Source organism: Emydura macquarii, unplaced genomic scaffold, assembly GCF_026122565.2.
Source record: "Emydura macquarii macquarii isolate MOO-44397 ecotype Brisbane River unplaced genomic scaffold, CSIRO-AGI_Emac_v2 contig_2795, whole genome shotgun sequence".
NCBI lineage: Eukaryota > Metazoa > Chordata > Testudines > Chelidae > Emydura > Emydura macquarii.
Window position 1 is genome coordinate 2,437,203 of NW_027132932.1, and position 22,386 is coordinate 2,459,588.

Consider the following 22,386-nt stretch of genomic DNA (forward strand, 5'->3'; position numbering starts at 1 on the left):
CAACCTGAGCATGAATGCTTTGGCCTTTAAAGAGAAACTTATCTGTAATTAAAATCATGCACAAGTTTTAGTGGGAGTCTGTTTACCACCTAGAAAAAAAGCTGATTTAAAAAATGAATAGATTTCAGCACAGTGGTTGATGCACTTAATTTCAAATGAAATCCCCTAAAATTATGGGTGCGGGTCGCGTTTACCAAGAATGAGATCATATAAACGTTATATCTGGTTCAGGATGAATTTTGGAAAACAAAACAAAACCAAAACTTTATTGGATTCCTTCTTTTAAAAGTATCATAGCAAAACTGATAAATTAACATACTTGTAATCATTATAGTGGATATTTTGCAAAAATTATATAGTAGTTTCAATATGTACTTGCAAATATGTGGTATAAATCATTTGGTACAGTATTTAGATGACAAGTAATAAGGACTTTAAAATAAAAACCAAAGCACATATATGGTAGCTGCCATAAGGAAATGATTTATATTATGGTGTACAGTGAATTTCTTATGGTAATTGCTATGGCTTCACTACACTGTTTAATTGCTGCAGTACATTGATATATATACTAAGGAAGACACTGCAATAACTGTTGTGGTTATATAATAGTATTTGCATAATCTGCACTGTAATTTATTCTTATAGCAGATAATATGGTAAACATGGGAATCAAATTGTTTCTTACCATATTGATTGCAATTAAGAACACAAATATGAATACAAAGATAAGGCTTTTTCAAGGTTTATAATCACAGAACATTGACAAAATTAAAGTTTGTCACTACTGTGCTTGTGCTTCTAGGAAAGTAATTATGAGAACAGAGCTGATGAGATTTCCTGAGGCAGAACTATAAAACAGATATCTGAGTTCTTTTCAAAGAATCTGAATTTTCAGGGCCAAATTTTGCCCATTGATACTGTCCAACTTCTACGAAGTTAAGGTAGTTTCTCTGGCATAATGAAGAGCAGGAGTCATCCTACCAATAAACATAGCTTGCAGCCACATCCCCTCCATTTGCGGTCCCATTAGCTCTCACAATCTAATCTGGGTGGGACTAGTCAATACCACATTGGAGATCGCTAAAGACTGGTGAGTCTTGCCCACGTGCTCAGGGGCTAAGTGATCACCATATTTGGGGTCGGGAAGGAATTTTCTTCCAGGGCTGATTGGCAGAAACCCTGAGGAGGGGGGGTTCAACTTCCTCTCCAGCATGGGTCAAGGATCACTTGCGGGTTTAAACTAGTGTAAATGGTGAATTCTCAGTAACTTGAAGTCTTTAAACTCTGATTTGAGGACTTCAGTAACTCAGCTAGAGGCTAGGGGTTTACTACAGGAGTGGGTGCAGTTCTGTGGCCTGCGTTGTACAGGAGGTCAGACTAGATGATCATAATGGTCCTTTCGGACCTGAAAGTCTATGAAACTTTTTTGCAGAAAGATTTCCATTTTCATTGGAAAAAAAAATCAGATTTGCATTAAAAAAAACCCAACCCCCTGAAAAAACATAGAGTCCTGATCCGAGCCGGAGCCTCTAGGCACTACTGTAATACAAATAATAATTATAATAATGAAGTGACTCACCCCAAGAGCAAGTAATTGGCTGAGCCAGGAACAGAGTCCAGGTCTCCTGACTCCCATTCGAATACCTATCCACTGGGCCAAAGGAGAGAACATGATAGCATGGTGTGGTAATAGCTTTTATTAGCACATTACTCACGAATGGTGATGCCATAGTGAATTATGCAGCCAACTTAAATGAGTGCCAAAATGTGTAATACCAGAACACACCATCAGATATTCTGTATATGCCAAATAAATTACAGAAAAACCAGCCACACAGAATCCCAACTATTCAGCCATTCTCCTTCTAGTAACACCCTCGACTACAAAAGGAACCGAAGATGCCCAGCTCCTCTGAAAAATCAAGCCACTTTTATTTGAGTACCAACACATGGATTTCATTAGCTAAATTTAGGTACCTAAGTTTAAAAATTTAGATCTGAGTGCAAGTGTTATATGCCTACATGAGAAGCACCACTAAGTAAGTGAGCAGCTATATGTTGCATTACTGGTGTCCTTTTGCTCTGCGAACAAAGTGAAAGGCTTAGGAAATGCTTGTCAATGAAGTGGCTCCTTCTGAGTGCTTTGTGGAAACCACAGACAACAGGAAACATGCAGTTTCTGATGGAAAACTATGAGCATACCACTGTGAATAATATTAAAAAACCAAAACCTTTTCTGTGAATATTTTCCCAAAGAAAAGGAATTAGGAGTGTGGTTTGCTAGTAGTGATGGTGTGCTGCTGTTAATCATTTGTACATATTCAGAGTAACACCTCATACCTGCAAAACTGAAGTTTCACAAATTTTGCCTCAGATTGTTTGAAATTTTGTACTTGGATTTAGTTATTCATTATTCTTCTGTTTTAAAACTGTCAGTCATTCAATCAGGGAGCAGAAACAACACCATGTGACACAGATGACCAGTCACACACAATGATACTGACTCATCAGCGCAAATAACCCATAAGCTGAAAGGTATTTGGTGAATACTTAATAATAACTAATAGTTATTGATTCACTGACTGAGAAAGGCACTAAATTCAGAATTGGTAGTGTTTGAAATGAATAGTTTTGCCAGCTCTAATTCTAAGACAAGATACTGCAGAAAGTTGTTAGGACAACTCACCATGAGAATAACTCTGGCTTCAATTTGTAGACTTCTGTAGTTTCAAGAAACAATTGATGGAGGGGGGATTGGTGGATGATAAATGTAGCATTCAATCAGTTGGATTGTTTGGGATCATGACATTTTACAAACATTGCTTCTCTGTCATTTTCTAAAATATTATTTTAAAGGGTTGTGACAAAGGTAAAAAACAAAACAAAACAAAAAACACCAAGAAATGTCACCCTGTCTTCCTAGACCAGCCAGATTGAAAATCTGAAGAAAAATGCACTCGGATAGGATAGAATCTTAGCTCTGTCTATGTACCTGCAAAATTATAATTAGATGTTGAGATTATTGAAGCTATCAAACCACTGGATTCTTTTCATAATATCTTACAGAATACTAGCTATATGCTAAAGATTGAGTGTGGCAGTGCTTGCTTGTTAGAACAGGGGACTGATGGATTTTCTACCTGACTCTGCTACTGACCCATTCTCTGTCTTTAGGATCCAGAGCCCCACTTGTCGGGTAGACTAAAATTATTATCCTCACTTTGCATCTGGGTCAATGGTGTCTCCAAGAACTTTTTATAAAACCTAGAGCAAATGGATACTTTTACATGTAATTTTTCTTATCTTTAAGATTAAACAGATTTTTTTTAATCATCGGAACATTCTCCTGCAGCATTTGCAACCCAAACCCTGTGGCAGCATTGCATTTGTGGACGAGCACTGGGAAGTGAAACTGGCTTGATTACTCTATCACGATGGATAACCCTACCATCCTCGCAGTCACTCAGGCCCATAACCTGGGTGACATCTTTGATCTGGCCCTCCCACTGGACCACATCTTCAAGTAATTTCTAAAAATTGTCACTTTTTCTTCCACAACAGCTCTAAAGTCCAGCTCTTCCTCTCCCTCCACTCAGCCACAATTCTCATCCAAGCTTTCGTCATCTTATATCTTGACTACTGCAACCTCTTCTTTGCTTGTCTTGACTACTGCAACCTGTTCCACTCCAATCTATTCAGATTGCTGCTACTAAGATCATCTTTTCAGCACATCTCTCTAACCACATCAACCACCACCTCGAGTCACTCCATTGGCTTCCTCTTCATTTCTGCATTAAAACACAAGCTTCCTGTCTTTACTTTTCAGACCTCTCATAACTTAGCCCCACTCTACCTAGATGATCTAGTAACCAACTGCAACATGACCTTTGCCTTTTCTCTGCTAGCATTCCCAGCCTTTACTATCAACCCATCTGCTGCTCTCAGACACCACCATGCCTTCTCCGACATATGCCCATATGTAGGAGAAAAACACGCTGATAAAATTCCAAACAACCGCTACCTTATCGTCCTTCAAATCCTGGTGTTTCTTATCCTCATGGCCACAAAAAATGGTAAAAACACAAACAAGGAGAAGATAGATGAAGCTAAAAAATAAAAAAATAAAAAAGGGAAAGAATACTGCATTCTTCCCCTTTCTAAGTCTGTCTTTGGTGTTTATGTTAGTGCTATCTATCGAGGCATCCAATCCACATTTGCTTACGATGGGAGATGGATGCCTAACTCCCTTAAGGCCATGTCTACATTAGGAGCGCTTTGCTGGTATAGTTATACCGGAGTATATACTGGCAAAGCACTCTCAGGGTGGACGCAATTTATATTGGCAAAACTGTGGCTTCTGCAATATAGCTCATTCCACTTCCTTTAAAAGAAACAAGTTATACTCATGGAGTTTGCCAGTGTGACTCCTGCTTGCTCGGCATGGCACTCTGTCCCCGTCTAGTGGTTGCTAGGCCAGCTAGAGATTGATGAGTTTGCTACAGCCTTGGCTAACAAAGATATATCTTTCAGCTAAGGCAGTAGAGTCTCATGCATTAAGATCCAGGTTTGATCCCCAACAACAACAACCGGGTGGCTGGAGTTACACCAGTATAACTGCATCTAAACTAGGGGCGTCTGCTGGCACAGCTAAATCTGTCAAGGATCACACCTCTTCACATACCTGACCAACAAAGCTTTAGTGGCAGAAGTCTAGGGTAAACATATCCTTGAAAATCCCAGCCTTAGGCTCCTGTTATTTACAGTGTGCAGGCAGACTTCCATGGATCCACAGAGCTCCATGGATTTCAATGAGGATTCATAGGAGCACAGAAGTCTGCCCACATGTTGTAAGTTTCCTGGATCAGGGCCTTCACTTGTATTCTCATCATAGTAGAGGACTATGTTCCTACATACCTGTTCCTTCTTGGCATTAGCAACACATCAATAATAGTAATTATACAAAATGCCACCAAAAATGGGTTAGGCACTCAGACACCATGGTAATGGGAGCTAACATAGCCCAGAGAGACAGAGGCCAGGTCTATACTGTAGTAATGTCAGTAAGCAGCATGTTTCTTTTTAAAAAACATTTTTATACCAGCAAAATCCCACTGTAGATACAGATACACGGCCAAAAAAGTGCTTTTGCTGTATAGCTTATTTCATCAGGGAACTTATTCAAGCTATGCTAGCAAAAGCACTCTTTTACCAGTATAGGCTACCCTATGAGGCGTTGCCAAAATAGTTATACCTGTATAGCTCTACTGGAAATCCCTCCTAGTGTAGGCACAATATCTGTAGAGATATACAAGCAGGTATAGGTATTCTAGTGGAGACTAGGCTAGAAAGAGAGAGAGATCCTCTGTTGGAAATGCACCAGCAGTGAAGCTTCTATTGGCACCAACTTAGTCAAAGTAATGGAGGGTCTGACACACAGAACTACTCACAGTGACTGAATGATACCCAAGTTATAACTTGGAACATGAGACATTTAAAAACCTTTAAAAACTGACATTTCCCAATGAGATTCTTCTTGTGTTAGTAACAGAGACCACATCAGAAGTACACTTTAAAAAAACGCTCAGGTCTCAGATTGAAACTTTATTATATTTGTCTTTTTATAGACAGGTTTTTATCATTGTCTACCACTGTTGTAAATTAGTTAATATGTTTTTACAACCCTGGGGGAGTCCTTTGTTTAAAGAGTGAAACTGGATTTTGTAAACTAAATATTTCTAGTGCATTTCTGTGGGCAACCTATTTTATTGGACCTTGAATAGCAGTTATTTGCATACTCTAGACTGAGGCCATGATTTACAATAGTTGATTATGCCATAGAATTCATTGTACAGGAGTAAATACCACAGCAAATATTATCCCGGTGCATATTAAACACTGATAATCTCACATGATTGGTGGGAAAGATGAAAAATTAGAATAAATGTAAAATTAGGATTAAAATAAGAAAAAGGGGAGAGAAAGTTGGGCAATTAGCCAGATGGGAAGAGTTACCAGGAAAACGGCAGACTTTGTTGAGATATGCAAACTTCATAGATTCAGTTCCATTTGCTTCAAAAAAGAATCAGCTGAAACCTCTTTGGAAATATCATAAAATCAAGTTTTCCTGTGAGATTTCCAGTACATCTTATTTTGGCAGGGCTATTGATACAGAAATAATGTTTTGCAGTATTTTGGTACATCTGACTCTTTTCCTGACCAAATCCAAGAAATGCTCAGGTGAGTGAAGACATAATCTAAGAAAAAGTTAGCTGAAACTTTTTGAACTTCAAAAAGGCTTGAGTTTGCTTCAATGTATGTTCTGGGAAAAGGCTCATTTCCTGAAAACCATTCTTATTAAACACAGTGGACTAAATTCTGTTCTCAGATCACTGCTGTGAATTTGGAGTAATGTCACTGACTCCTGGAGTTACTCCAGATTTACACTGATGTAAATTAAAACAGAATTTTGCCTGTCATGAATGCTGCCTATGAAGTTCCACACCATTTACACATACACAATTCTATATTGCTCCTTGTCTAACGAAGGTAAATGCTGCAAAACAACATTAAGGAGAATTCACTTGAATTTAAAAAAGCTGCTTGGTTCAACCACATTTTTGCTTTTGTTGTCTGGGAAGATTAATATCAAAGGGTTCTAGTTTTAGTTTTTTTGTTCACATAAATTTTGGGGGAAATGGCCACATAACCACATAAAGTTATTTGCACACAAATGAAAGTATCCAATATTCACATGGAAAATTCTCACTCGCTGTCATCCAATCAGGGAGCAGAAATAATACCATGTAACTTAGTTTGCCCATCACACAACACAAATAGCAAATACAGAATAAAGAACATCAAAAAATGAAGTCAAAGTAAAAAGTCAAAGTGAAGAGAATGCAAGTGACCTAATAGGTCACAGTATTTCTGCACAAAGGTATGTTGGATATTTAGAAATAATTCAATACCTAGAAAAACAGCTAACTTTCTCATATAAAAGCATCACTACAAATAGTTTGCCTACCTCTGAATAATGCCTTGATCTTGTGAATCTGAGTCTGAAAACAGACCACCCTGGTAAACAATTTCTCACATTTATGTTAAAATAAATAGTCACAATTCTTTCTCATATTTATTCAAAAGGATCCCAGAGTAACTATACACTTTGAAAGCTATACTATACAGGGATCATTTCACCTATCACTGAAATGCAGCTACATTTGAGATGGTAAGAGACAGCTACTTAGCAGCGCACAGACACATTACAAAACAATTTAGAACACAAAGCAAAGAGGAATCACCCAGACTGGAACAGCTGGGGGAATTTACATAAGCACAGTGTACTTATCCAAAACTTTTGCCAGAAACTCTGATCCCTTCTCCCCCCACCACACCAGCACAAAAGGTTCTGTGAGTCCTTCAATAGCCAGAAGTCATTTTACAACTCATCTGAGGGATGATTAATATTTGGATGTCACAAACAAGCCCAATTGGAGCATGTTCTGAATGCCATTTTCTAAACTAATTATAATCTAGGGTTGGAATATGGATTTATCTATTTTAGCTATTTAGCACCTAACACTCTTTAATGTATTTATCCTCACCTATCAGGGCGAAGAGTCTGTTCTGGCTCAGCTCCGAGCCAGCAAAAGAAATGTAGATATCTACGAGAAGATATCTCGCGGCATGTTGGAGAAGGGGCACAACAGGGACACACAGCAGTGCCGCATTAAGATCAAAGAGCTGAGGGAGGCTTATCAGAAAACTAGGGAAGCTAACAGCCATTCTGGCTCTTCACCTAAAATGTGCCACTTTTACAAGGCGCTGCATGCAATTCTCGGCGGTGACCCCACCACTGTGCTACCATGCAGCATCGATACCTCCGAAGAATCCCAGTCCAGGACAAATGAGGAGGACTCTATGGACAAGGAGGATGAGGATGGGGAGAGCAGGGTGCAGGAGAGTAGGGTATCCATTCTCCCTGAGAGCCACGACTTGTTCGTTACCCCAGAGCAGTCCAGCCACACACAAGACAGCGGGACTGATCGAGATGCAAGGGAAGGCACATCTGGTGAGTGTGTGGGGCAAATCTTTTTTTTGCGGTTATGTCCCCTGTCCAACTTCTTAAAAGGAGTTTGTATATTTGAAGGGAGGGTCTTAGTGAGTGGTGGCAAACTTCAGTGGAGGGTTACTCCCAGAACAGACTATTTGTGTGCAGAGGTATGCTCCAAGAATCCTCTGTGGATATCTCAAGGAAACTTTCATGTAGGTAAGCTGTTAACCTTTGCAGAAGGTTTCTGGAGAGGGCAGCCTTATTTCTTCTGCCACGGTAGGATACTTTTCCCTGCCACTCTGCTATTAAATGAGCAGGCATCATCTTGGAACACAGCATAATAGGATAAGGGCCAGGCCTGTACCCTGATGCTTGCAGCAAATCTTCCCTTTCCACCTGCGTTACCCTCAGGAGACTGATATCACACATGGTCACCTAGAGAAGGTGGTGCAAGTTCAAAATACCCGATCAATACAGTCACTCTGTTTTATTCCTCTGCTGTGGACGGGGTCTCTGGTCGCCTCCCCAAGACTATTCCTAGTCCTGTTGCAATGGGCATTATGGGTTGTGACACTGGGTGCCCTATGTTTTCTGCTGCTACAATTCACCCGCAGTGCCCTCTAATCTGTTCTGCCCACCTCCTCCCAAACCAGTCCTGGGCATGTTACAGAGGAGCCCAGTGAACCCTCTCCTTGCTCAAGTGTGGATTGTGGATTTTAGTGCTAATGAAGCCTCTCTATAACAGATGCAAGGGCCCCTTGCTTACCATGTCTGTAATGCCAGTCCGACACTTCTGAGATGTACAGAATGGAATGGGGGTCTGGCTTAGCCTTGTGAACATGAAAGGGAGTACTTTTTACATTGTAACATTTTCTTTACTATTTTGGATCAGTAACAATGGCAACTTTGTGCTTTGCTTGTCTTACAGTAGACACTTCGGTCTTCAGCCGCCCTTGCCGAACTCCAGCTCAAAGACTTTCCCAGATTAGGAAGTGGAAAAAAAAATGCGGAATGACATGTTCAGCGAACTAATGAACTCCTCCATGGCTGCTGACACAGAGCTCAGAGCCTGGAGGATGTCCTTGTCTGAAAAACTAGACATGGACATGGAACACAGAAGATCTGCGCAGGAGCCTGATATGCAACAGGAGATGTTGCGTATTGTGAGGGATCAGTCCAACATGTTGCAAAACCATGTTTTCAGACTCCCTCTGCAGCCGCTCCAAAATGCTCCGCCACCTACCGCTTTGTTATCACCCCACCAACAAGCGGTCTAGGAAGAGACTGAGCAGGGTACAGTACATGCTGCACTCCACTCCAGTGGAGGCGAGCAGAAGGACATGATGGCCTCTTTAAGAACTGCACACAACCACGGTTGCTTGCACAGTGACACTTTACAATGTTAAGTTATCCTCCTTTCCCCCCATTAAAACAGGTCAGAAATAAAACTCTGTAGCATAAAAAAACTTCTGTCTTTATTCATTTATAGCTTGGGTGGTGAGAGAATGGGCCGCTGGATTGAGGATGGGGGATGGGAAACAAAGGCACAGCACAGTCATACATTACTGCAGTTCATTGCAAAACCAGTTTTCCAGCCTGGCCTGATCAGCCTCTCATTTGCAGCCTGCCTATCAGCCTCCATGGCCCAAACCTGGGGGAACTTTCCCCCTTTGTTTCACACAAATTATGGAGCGCAAGCACGCAGATATAACTGATGGGATGTTCTTTTCACTGATGTCAAGCCTAGTAAGCAGACATCTCCATCTGGCTTTTAAATGGCCAAATGCACATTCCACCACCATTCTGCACTTGTTGTGTCTGTTATTGAAATGCTCCTTTTTGCTGTCCAATGTGCCCAGTGTAGGGCTTCATTAGCCAAGGGAGCAAGGGGTAGGCAGGATCCCCCAAGATCACTATTGGCATTTCCACATCTTCAATGTTTATTTTTTGGTCTGGGAAGAAAGTGTCTGCCCTGCATCTTATTGAACTAACCCGAGTTCATAAAGATGCGTGCATCATACACCTTTCCAGACCACCCCACATTGATGTCAGTGGAATGTCCCCTGTGATCCACAAAGGCCTGCAACACCACTGAGAAGTATCCCTTCTAGTTTATATACTCTGTGGCAAGGTGGTCAGGTGCTAGGATAGGGATATGCGTGCCATCTAGTGCCCCCTCTCCCACAGTTTGCAAACCCCATTGCGGCAAACCCATCTACTATGTCCTGCACATTTCCCAAAGTCACTACCCTTCTTAGCAGAACCCTATTGGTGGCCCTGCACACTTGGATCACAGCAGCTCCAATGGTGGATTTACCGACTCTGAATTGATTCCCAACTGACTGGTAGCAGTTTGGGGTTGCCAGCTTCCCCAGAGCAATGGCCACTCGCTTCTCCACTGTCAGAGCTGATCTCAAGTGAATATTCACACTTTTCAGGACTGGGGACAGCGCCACACAAAGTTCAAAGAAAGTGGCCTTTTGCTTACGAAGGTTCTGCAGCCACTGCTCATCATCCCACACCTTCATAATGATGTGATCCCACCAATCTGTGCTTGTTTCCCGGGACCAGAACCGGCACTCCATGGACTGATGATGATGCGTGACAGCCTGCAGCAAACGGGAATTGTTCTGCTCTATGGCTTGTAGCAGGACAACCTCAGTTACGTCGCTATTTTGCATGCTGTGGCTCCTCTCTTGCCTTTGAAAATACTGCACGATAAGCCGTGAGGTATTTGTGATGCTCACAATGATAGTGCAGAGCTGAGTGGGCTCCATGTCTCTCCAGCAACGGCGTGCGCGCAGCATAGAAAACCAGCACAAAAATGTGTTTTCAGTTTGTTTGGGACAAGAAGGGAGGGGGAGGGAGCACATTGCATCATTGGAGGACAACAAGTTTCCCAAAAGCCTCTGCGTCTAGTTGCACTGTGGGATAGCTACCCACGATGCACTGCTTTGAATGTCGACCCAAGTGAGGTGAGTGGGGACTCAATAGCACAGTGCAAGGAGCATGGTGTGATCACGCTCCTGCGACTTCTGTAATTCGAAGGGTGAAAGTTGATTTAAAGTAAATCAACTTCAGTCTGCAGTGTAGACATACTCACTGAAGAGGAGCTCCAGCAACTTTGCAATAGTTTTCCTATAGCATGTGATGAATTTGGACTTATCATCCAAAGACAATGATTATCGCTAAGGGTAAGACTGTGTCATGGTTATTTGTAGTAAAAATCACAGAGAGGTTGTGGGAAATAAACAAAATTCATAGGAGTCCATGACCTGTCCATGACTTTCATTAAAAATAACTAGGTGGGAAGGCTGAGGAGGAGGAATGACAGCTGGAACCCCATGGCGGGGGGAGGGGGAGGGAGGCTGACAGTCCGAGCCCCACAGCCACAGGGGGGTTACAACCCCGGCTCTAGTCCCAGCTGCAAGTGTGGAGGCACACAGCCCTGGATCCGGATGAAGCCATGGGGAGGAGAGGCATGGGGAGGAGAGGCATGGCTCCAGCCCTGGGCAATCAGAGGGGGCACACAGCTCCAGAACCAGCCCCAGCCAAATTCATAGGTGGGGCTGCATAGCTCCAGCCCTGGCAGAATCCATGGTGGGAGTGCACACCCAAAGCCAAAACCACTGACATCTGAAGCCAAAGAAGTCACCGAGGTCTGGTAAAGTCATGGATTCTGTGACTTCTGTGATCTCCTTAATTATGTCACAAGACGTGTTGACTGAACCAAAATTTTTAATAGCTAGCACCTCCTTAGAAGTTGTGCAAAAGTTCTGCTATCCAGGATTAACTAAATTGGATCATTTCTCTCTAGATTAAAAGCTTAATTCTTGCATTGGAAAGGGATGCAGCTCCCACATCTAGCCAAGTGACCAAGCAAAGTGGGACAACAGTTAACTAACTGATCACCAAGATACAGGTTTATCAGATGTGTGTTCTGAGTCTGCTGCTGTACGGTGGCAAGACCTGGACCACCTACAGCAGGCATGAGAGAAGACTAACCACCTTCCACACTCACTGTCTTCATTGTATTCTACATTTCAAATGGGAAACCAAAGTTCCTGACACTGAAGTACTTGAGAATGCACAATTGCTAAGTCTAATCGCTGTTCTCAAACGCAGATATCTCTGTTGGCTTGGTCATCTGCATTAGATGGACGAAGGACGCATTCCAAAGAATCTTCATGGAGATCCTCCAAAGCCTCGGGGCTGACCTAGGCTCAGAACATTGCAAGAGAGATTTAAACTTTCATCATCGACACCACAAACTGCGAAGATGCAGGCCACACTGAGGACTGCTTTGCACCAGCGAGTCAAAGAGGCTAAAGAAAGGTGTATGAGAAAGAGGAAAGCGCAGTAGGCCTCAAGAGCAAATAGTGCACTGGATTCATCCTCTGGCCCTGTACCTTAATCCTACATTATCTGTGGCAGTGACTGTCACTTGAAAATTGGATTTTTTATCTACTTGTAATGCTGCAGCATGACACACAATAACTGAACTGCTTTGGTGCTCTCGTGCTTACACCAGCATCTTTCTAGATGGATGTCTGCTATCTCAGAGATGTGGAACTGAGCCACAGAATGACTAAGTGACTTGCCCAAGGTCGCACAGGAAGTCTGTGGGATGGAATTGAATGCAGGTTTTTCAAGTCCTAGGCAAGCACTTAACAACTGGATCACCTTTTCTCTCTGGAAGGAACATGAAAAGCAAGTCATTTTGGATAATACAGGGAGTCAATATCAAACATGAGGATATTCACACTTCCGGGGTCAGAGGGAATCAACAATTCTTTTGTTTTAACCTTTGTTATGATCTTGAAGCTTCAATCCAGCATTCTGAGTCTCCAAAATGAGAACAGTAAATTGATATGTCATACAGCTAACAAAATGAAGAGTGTTATCAAGTGCAGGCTGTGTAACTAGACCACATTCAGTACACAAGTACAATTCATATTGTTCCCATCTATTACCAGAGCCTGAATATGAAAAATATGAATCATTCCACAATCTGCATGCTCATTTATATCACCTTTATGTGAAATTTAAGGAATAAAAAATGTTCCATTTCCCCTTCAAATGTAAAACTCTGTATTAGACAGTCCCACTAGTTATTTTGGCTAGACTACACAGGGACATGTTCATTAAAGGAAAAATGGACATTTATCTGTTTGGTCTTTGAGCATAATAATGAGGCTAAAATTGAGTGAAACTTTCTCCAATATAGACTTTTCAATGAAACATGAAGCCTGATGAAGCTTCGTGGGTTTCATGATGAGCCCATGACTCTGGCCAGATTTGTCTAAAATGTTCTCATATTTCATGTGAACTTGAACTGTATTACAGGTAAATCTGTGCTAAAGCTGCCAGCTGATCTAGGCCAGGGCATGGCTCCATTTAAAAAAATCATAGTTCTGCAGGGTTTCGATCCAAAATTAGATAGAAGGTGGGGGCTTTGGCTGAATTTTGCTCTGTGTTTCCAAAAATCCAGACTCAGTACAAAACTCCAGGAATGTGCCTCATCTGAATGAAAATAAAACTGATTAGGCATGAAATTCCTGTAAAGGGAAGCCATTATATTTTGCACAACTCTAACAATGGCATCATATTTCTTTGTTATGGCCTCCTGCACATTCCTTCAACATCTCTGATGGCATCTCCCCTTCTCCCACCTTCTGTAGAATTCCCACAGAGTTCTTGCATTTCACCTCTCCTCTTTTTCTTCTACATCTCTTCCCCATAGGCAGCGAGTTGTATGGACTCATGGTGTCCGGGCTCCACCAATACTGAGGATGGTGGGCCCGGCTCCACCAATATTTCTCTGCTGCTGGGGGGCTGGCTGCAGAGGCTCCAGTAGCGCTTGGCCATGCAGGTGCAGAGCGCAGCGGCCCCCTAGCGCCCAGGGCGGCCCGGCTGTTCTGCTCCCTTCCTGCACACTCAGCCAGGAGCTGCTTCGTTGCCAGACCCGCCCCCAAACAGCACCGCACGGCAGCTGCTCCCCCCTCCCAGCCCTGCCCCTTCCCCCTCCACCCCTCTCCAATGTGATGTGGGCCCACATCACCCTGGCCAGGAACTGCTCCTGGCCCCAAGCAGTGCTGCACAGCAGCTGCTCCCCACTCCCAGCCGCACCCCTCTCTCACATGGGCCCAGCACCCTGGCCAGGAGCCGCTACCAGCACCTCCAAAAATTATACAGACCTGGCGCCCATGCTCATCCCTACTGGCTGAACTAATCTGCTTCCATGTTATCAGCCACCATGTTTATACTGACAAGTCTCAAGTCTACGTCTCCAACATAGACTTCTTCCCCTGTGCTCACTCCTGCTTCTCGCAGCCAACCTAACCCAAACTCAACATAGTGAAAACTGAACATCTCATCTTTCCTTCTTTCTTCTCATCACTCTAGTTCCTCTCTATTACTGTCTGGCTATTGATGAACATGCCATGATCTTCGCCTCACTCAGACCCAAAACATCAGCGTCCTTTTCAGCCCTTTCTGCTACGGTCTCATATCCAGGCTGCTGACAACTCCAGTTAGTTGTTCCTTTCAAATATCCCAGTATGTGCCCCTTCTTCTCCAACTCTATTGCCAAAATGCTTGCCCATACCTTGATGATTTCTTGCCTCCTCTAACTCCTTGCTCTTTCGCCTCCCTTCCTCTCATCGGATTCCCCTGTAGTCCATCCAAAAATGTTGCTCCTAAAATGATCTCTGTCACTCCCTCTTCAAATTCCTTCACTGGCTGCCATATCAAATTCAAGCTCCTTGTCCTTACCAATAGGGATGTATCCAACTACACTCTGATCTTTGCTTCTACACAGATTTATTTGTTCACAGCACCTTTGCTATGCCCAAACAGTTATGCCATCTACTTCTCTTCTTTCCTTATCTATGCCTTCTTCTAAATATGCCTTCTTCTGCTTGCAATGTCTCCTTCTTCAGTAGGAATACCTTTCTTTCTTTCTTCATGTAAATCCTTCCATATACCTTTCATCTTCCCTGAAGCCTTTCAAGACTAGTAAAAGACCAAAGACCAGTAAAAAATGCTCACCTTTCCACACCTTTTTGAGTTAAGGCTTTCCATTGGTCTTCCAGTGTTATTTGTTTCTGAGCTGTCCTGCCTGCCTAAAGTGAAAGGGACTGTGTTTTCTCTCTTTTCAGTACTGAGCACACAAACAAAAAGATTATTACAGGTTCAAAAACCAAGTGATTTGCTTCCTTTTGTTTCTATCCACATTGGTTTGCATCTCACGAGTTTCACTTGAATTTGAACACTTCAGAGCAACCCAAAAATGCAGAGCTAAACTCACTGGAGTCTGTTAATCTGTGGTGTTGGGTTGGTTTTTTTTTTTTTTTTTAACTAGGAACATAGGAAATTACCCTTTGCCATACTGGACCATACAGTGGCCTGTCTAGTGGCCCTGTTGCTGACACTGACCGGTACCAGCTGTTTCAGTGAAAAATACAAGAAACCCTGCAAGGGGTAGTTATCCCCAAGGAACATTTCTTCAAAACCCCCATAAGGTTTGAGGTTACTTTATGCCATGAGGCAGAATGGCTAACATCCCTTCCAAAACCCTGGAGTCCTTTTAATCCTTACTGCTATCACCATGGATGCTGCTGTTTCACATATATGATCAATTCTTAGCCTCAGTTACATGTTATGTCAACGAGTTCCACAGGCTAACTGGGTGCGTTGTGTGAAAAAGTATTGTTGTTTATCATTTTTAAATTTGCTGCTTTTCGATCTCAGCTACTGTGGCACCTTGGTCTTTGATTGCTGCCCATAGGTACTACTACAATGCAATTCAATTATAATGATGTTTCTTTTGTTTTATGATGCTACTATGCAAAAACCTTCCACTTCCCATGTTTCAATATGAAGCCATAAATCAGGCTAACTTGGGCCCAGGTTCATGAACATCAGTGAAGCTTTTGAAGAATCCGAAAGGCCACTTTTATAAAGCTTCACATAACTCTGGTTATGACACCCCCTGCTCCAACAGCTGATTAGTATACTGAGAAACAACAGATCTCTTACTTTGGCTAAAAGTGCCCAGAACAGTATTTTGCAAAAGAATCGCTAATCCTCTAAAAACAAAAAAAGAGCACTATATTAAATATTGTTCTTTAAATGATATTGACAAGTCTGTAAGATCAATTTTTAAAGTTGGCACCAAAAACACTTCCCCCTTGTTTTCTTTATTTATTGCTAACAGTTTTATATGTTCCTGCTTATAACAGAGAAAACTGCAATCTAATTAGATCCAGAGATCCCCTGATTTGAGGAGAATCTTTACAGTATTTAGATAATAATTTATTCTGAGTAGTGATCTGGCTGACACTTGATGCAGTGAGGAGTGAGGATGAGCAAAGGAAGCCCCTCTGAACCATTTCAAGCAGCCTTTTAAGAAGCTATCCAACAAGGAAGATTAAACATTAGCTGATTACCGACAAGTAATTAACAATGTCAACGAAACACAGAAACCGAATTAATAATAATTATATCATCAACATGATGATCATCTTGTAGAAAATCCCAGGGAAGAGGAGAGGTTAATTACTCACTGCTAGCAGAACAGCACCACGTCGACCGCAACCATGCCTCTGGACGGTGTTAACTGCCAACCAGATAATTAATTAACATCATAATTGTAATGCAGGCAGCATGAAAATATTGAAATATTACACCATTTCCATTCTATTACCTACCCAAGACATTCTATAACTTAGAGCTGCAAGTACAAAGCTCTGTTGGGACATGATTTCTCTCTAGTGTAACTTTGACTTTATCTTCTACCAATGTACTATACCGATTTATATACTCTAGTGGCCTGAACAAAGGAAAGGGAGCCTGGAATTCCTGGGTTTTAATCCTCTGACAGGGACTCCCTAAGTATTGAGGCCAAAATCTTGGCAAGTTTCAAAGAGGAATTAGACATTTTTGTGGATAACAAGAATACCCAGAGCTATAACAATAAATATTATATAAAAAAAAACAAGTTTTGGAAGAGATATAATCTCACGTGCTTCATTCAGGGTTTAGGCCAACTTCTAACTGTTAATGGTTCAAAGGTTACTTTCCTTATGGAAAGTATTGTCCCATAACTACCTGCCTGAAGGTTTTCTTGAACCTTCCACATAGCCTAAATGTCTTTCTTGAAAAGATGATTCAGTTCAGCCACAAATTTATGGGCTTGATGCAGGAATCCCTGGTACAAATTCTGTGCCCAGTGTTACATAGAAGGTCAGATTAGACTATCCCAATGATCCCTAATATGAAGCACTTCCTACTCAAATTCACTACTGGCCTGTCATGGTCACAGACCAGGAAACACATCACAATATGAGCAATATGTTTTAAAATGCTTCAGTAAACTCTGATCCAGCCCGTTTGTGTGCATCTGCCTCTCAACATAGTGTCTTTTCACATACCCACCCACCTCTTTGAAAAATCTTAAATGCACTTATCTTTTCTTTGTGCTTACACAAGCTTTTGAACCATTGAAAATATGCCATCTCCTCAGCAATAAGACAGGAAAAACAAGTTCTTACCAGCTGGAAGAGAGAGATGGGAATAGCTGCTGCCATTTACAAAATGGCCTCTTTAGGGCTGCAGTTGTTTGACTCTACAAAATTTAAAGAACCAAAGACACAAAGACATGCTGGGAAAAACTTCCTATAAAATGGCAACTCCGCACGTGAAAGTTAAAGTCATGTAGGAAGTTATCCAGGAGGCTGTTGCTTTTACCACTATCTTTAGATGCATACATTACCTTTTTATAGCACCCCCAGATCATTTAACAATGGTCTTGGAACATAGCTTCCAGTTTTCAAGAACTATAACTTCTGTACGTAAGATCCTGACCCTGACTCTGTCTCTCTCCTCCTCTGCTTCCCTCTGACCTCTATTTTTGCCATTCTACTTCTAGCCCAAGCCAATCATTTTTTAAATAAAATCTTCTGCTTATCCATTTTTCTTCCACTTCTTGACATCAACAGTAGGCCACCCATCAGCAACACCCACTGAAAGACAGACGACAACATTCTGCAGCAACCAGTGCGCTAATATATTGTACTAGTGTAACCCTTATTTCTTTTTCTTATTTCATGGATTTCACAGCCCAGAACACTCATAGCAGCTGTAATTACAGCTGTTGTTTCTATTTGCTCTCAGACAAGGTGGTAGTATGGAGCCTTGAGTGACTGCAAAGAAGTAGTAGTTGCTATTTCAGCACACTAGAGGGAGTGGAGTGGAGGAAGTTATTAACCATGCTCAGCTGGTGTGGAAGTCATTACTAAGGGCAGATATTCCTGCATGTACACGCATAGCTCTTTAGTTTGAAGCTGGAAGCTCCTGGCCAATCAGTAGTGAGTTCCGTCCAGGGTACAAAACTGGTAGCTATTCTGAATTTCTGAGCACCTGTCAGATCCAGCCCAGCCCTGCAAGGAGAAGATAGAGAGGTCAGGTGTAACCCAGACTGAATCTGTGGGTTGGACCGCAATACAGTTTCCTGTAATTTTGCAAGAGTCAGTGAGATTGAGACTGGAGATGGGGGAGTGGGGAACACCTTACGGGAGAAATTGCAGTGTGAAGGCCAAATGTCTTCTGGAGGTATATTACATCATTGAACCAAAGAGTGTGTGAGCTTAACAGCTACAGTAATTGTCAAGTTTTCTTTTCTCTCTTATTTGAAGTTGGGTATGTGCTCATTAGCGTGGATGCGGAAACAATTGGGTATGTAGTACAACTCAGTGTTTTATTTATGGTCAATATAATACCCCGGATGAGCCTATGTGAAAGCAGAAGATCTCTGATTGACAGAAGTCCCAATCCCAATTTATTTTGTAAGGTATTATAGAGAGAGGGGTTTAGGCTCTGTGTTGTAGTCTTCATTTTAAAGGAAAATAACAAATCTCTATCTAGGGATGCTAGTCTAGCGAGGATGCATTGTAACTGCTCTGCTGTAATGGCTTGTCTCTGTAGTGTTGGTCATAAAAAGGAATTTGAAATTACTAATTTTGTGTGTGTGTGTGTGTGTAATTGTCTTATGGTAAAGCCTGGTACTGGATTCCTAAGAAGAGAAAGAAAGTGAATCCTATTATAATTTCCACTTTTAATATTTGGAAAAGTTTCTATAGAAAATCCAGCTGTGTAATCTCTTGCAACGATAGGAATTCATGGTCTATGCAAATACTTGTCAGAGAGAGGAACTCTGAAGCACAAAATTGGTAAGTAAATTGATTTACCTCCCTTCTACGTAGGTTACACTAGTATAACCTGCTCTAGTACTGTTGCATTAAAGATCTGAATATCATCATGGCCAAGATTTTCAATAGCGATTGCTGATTTTCCAACTCAGGGCTTGATTCTCGGTGGGTAGGTGACCAACACTTTCTGAAAATCAGGCCCCATAAAGGCCACCCCAAAACTGGAGGCTCCCAAAAATCATTGTTCACTTCTGTAAATCTCAGCCCAAGTCTTTAAAATCTCACGGCTGGATGTTTATTTCAATCTGCTTCTCCTGACTAATCAAGATTGTATGTTGTCTTGGGCACATTAGTATACCTGGATTTCTGATTACATAACTTCTATATAATTTCTCTGTGATGTTACCCTAATCTATTAGCCCATTAAATGGTGACAAGTCTGTTAAGTGCCCAGGAAACTTCAACGGACATATAGTGGTGTAAGCATATACAGTTGAAGGCAAAGAGACTGTGAGCCTACGTCCCAGAAAGTGCTAGAAGGGGATTGACACAGGGGGGCTGAGCAGAATCTAAAGGTGTCACGGGTAGAACTGGTCAAATAGAACAGAAAGTGATTGGCTAATATTTGTATGGGCACAAGTGTGCATGCTCAAAGCTAAGCAATTCTGTAAACTGAAACGAACAAAGGATACGTTCTCGCGTTTTACTCATAACTTTGTCAAGCACTTTGGGATGCTGTGCGTATGAAAGGCACTATATAAAACCACGTCTTTCCATTCTGCTTTGCATTAGGCCTTGTTCTAGCACACATCTGACATACCCTTGGATGGCAGACAAACTTACAGTAGAAAATGTACGTGCCATAAACCCAGCAGCAACAGTAACAAATAGTGGTTCTGATTCAGATTTCAGTTACACCATTGTAAAGCAGGAGTAACCCTACTGACTCCTTTGGAGTTACTCCAGTGTATAAGGATTGCACATTATAACAGAACCAGGTCCCTTTACAATTTGTGCAGCCACTGGATACATTTTTATAACAACTGGGGTCCAACTCTGCTACTCATACTCACATAGACTCTAGTGTACTCACACATACGAGTTAGTGGGACCCCCTCACATTTGTAAGCCCTCAGTAAGAGTAAAAATGGCAGAATCAGGCCCATGAGCATCTACCATTTCTGGAGGTCTGGCTTTTCCTTATTTCACTGCCATTTCATATTAATCATTATCATCATCATTGGTTGTTATTATTTTATTACTCTAGCACCCAAAGGCTCCACTCAGGAAACTGGGGACCCATTGTGCTTTGTGTTACTAGCTAAGGAAGTTATTTCAGAACAAGGAACATGAAGAGATGTTGTACTTCATGGCAAACATAGCCCGGAAATAAAATACTAAACCTGAGGAATCACAGCACTGAATGTTACCTCCTATGTACAGATAGTAGTAACGAAGAAAACTGTTCATATTTAAAAACATTTTATAGACACTAACTGCTTAAACCTCAAAACAACCCGACAAGGTCAGTAACTATCATTCTACATGATAAAAAAGAAGAAAATGAAGCAGCAGATGTCTCAACGCTTGTCTACACAAGATAATTTCACCAGCAAAAGTTCTGCTAGCCTACAACTACCAGGATAGCTATTTCAGCAGAGAGCATTCACATTTGGTTTCCTTTTTTATTGCAGCGTGTCCTCGGCATCAGGTTGTATTAGCAAAAGATATGTGGCACCATGGGTAGGCATCCCAGTGACCCCTTCATTGCTGTACTGCATGCTGCCTTGTGGGAAATTTTTGCAGCATATTGTGGAATGCTAGCACTGCTCTCAGGAAATTGGGGGAGTTTGGGATTCAAACTATAATCCATGGTCTCATTTCCGTTTTTTTAAATTCCCACAGTTATCTCTGGTATATCCCATAGTTTACTCTTTTAAGCATAATTATTCAATTCGTCTGCCATCTTGCCAGCCGAAACATGGATGCTGCACAGATCAGCAGAGCTCTCAGGTCATGAGGCAGGACAAATGATTATTTTCTATTTATGAAACCATAACGGCCAGCCATGCAGCAGGGATACAGAGAATATTGCGGAGGAGTGGGTGATATGGACAGTGACAGACTGGTCAGCTGCTGCACTCACCAGCTGCACACAGAGAAGCAGTGACTCTGGTGGGATTCACTCATGATGCAAATCTGGGATGATCAGCAGTGGCTACAGAATTTACACATGTGGAATGCCATTTTCCTGTAGTTGTGAGCCAAGTTCACTCAAGTCCTGTAGTTCAGGGACACCAAAGTGAGAGAGACTCTGATAGTGGAGAAGTGGGTGGTGATCTCTCTCAGAAAGCTTGCTATACCGGATTGCTAGTGGTTGGTGGGCAATCAGTTTGGTGCTGCAAAATCTATGGTGAGAAATGTAGTCATACAGGTATGCAAGGCCATTGTGCGTATCTTGATGTACAGGAGTGTGACTCTAGGCAATGTACAGGAAATAATGGATGGATTCAATGCAATGTAGTGGGGTGGTAGATGGGATGCATATTCTGATTTTATCCCCCTGCCTTCCCTCTGACTACATAAATTTCATAGATTCCAAAACCAAAATGGATCACTGTGGTCATCTAGATTGACCTCCTGTATAACACAGGCCATAGAACTTCCCCCAAATAATTCTTTTTGAACTGGATCATCTATTTAAAAAAAATATCCAATCTTAATTTAAAAATTGCCAGTGATGGATAATCCACCACAACCGTTGGTAAATTGTTTCAATGGTTAATTATCCACACTGTTAAAATTTTACACCTTATTTCCAGTCTGAATTTGTTTACCTTCAACTTCCAGGCATTGGCTCATTATACCTTTATCTGTTAGTCTAAAGAGCCCATTCATGAACATTTATTTTTATGTAGATACTTACAGCTTGTGATCAAGTCACCCCTTAGCTTTCTCTTTTTTAAGCTAAATATTGCGTCTCACTATATGGCATGTTTTCTAAACCTTTAATAATTCCTGTAGCCCTTCGCTGAACCCTCTCCAATTTATCAACATCCTTCTTGAATTTTGGACATCAGAACTGCATGCAGTATGCCAGCAGCAGTCGCACTAATACCA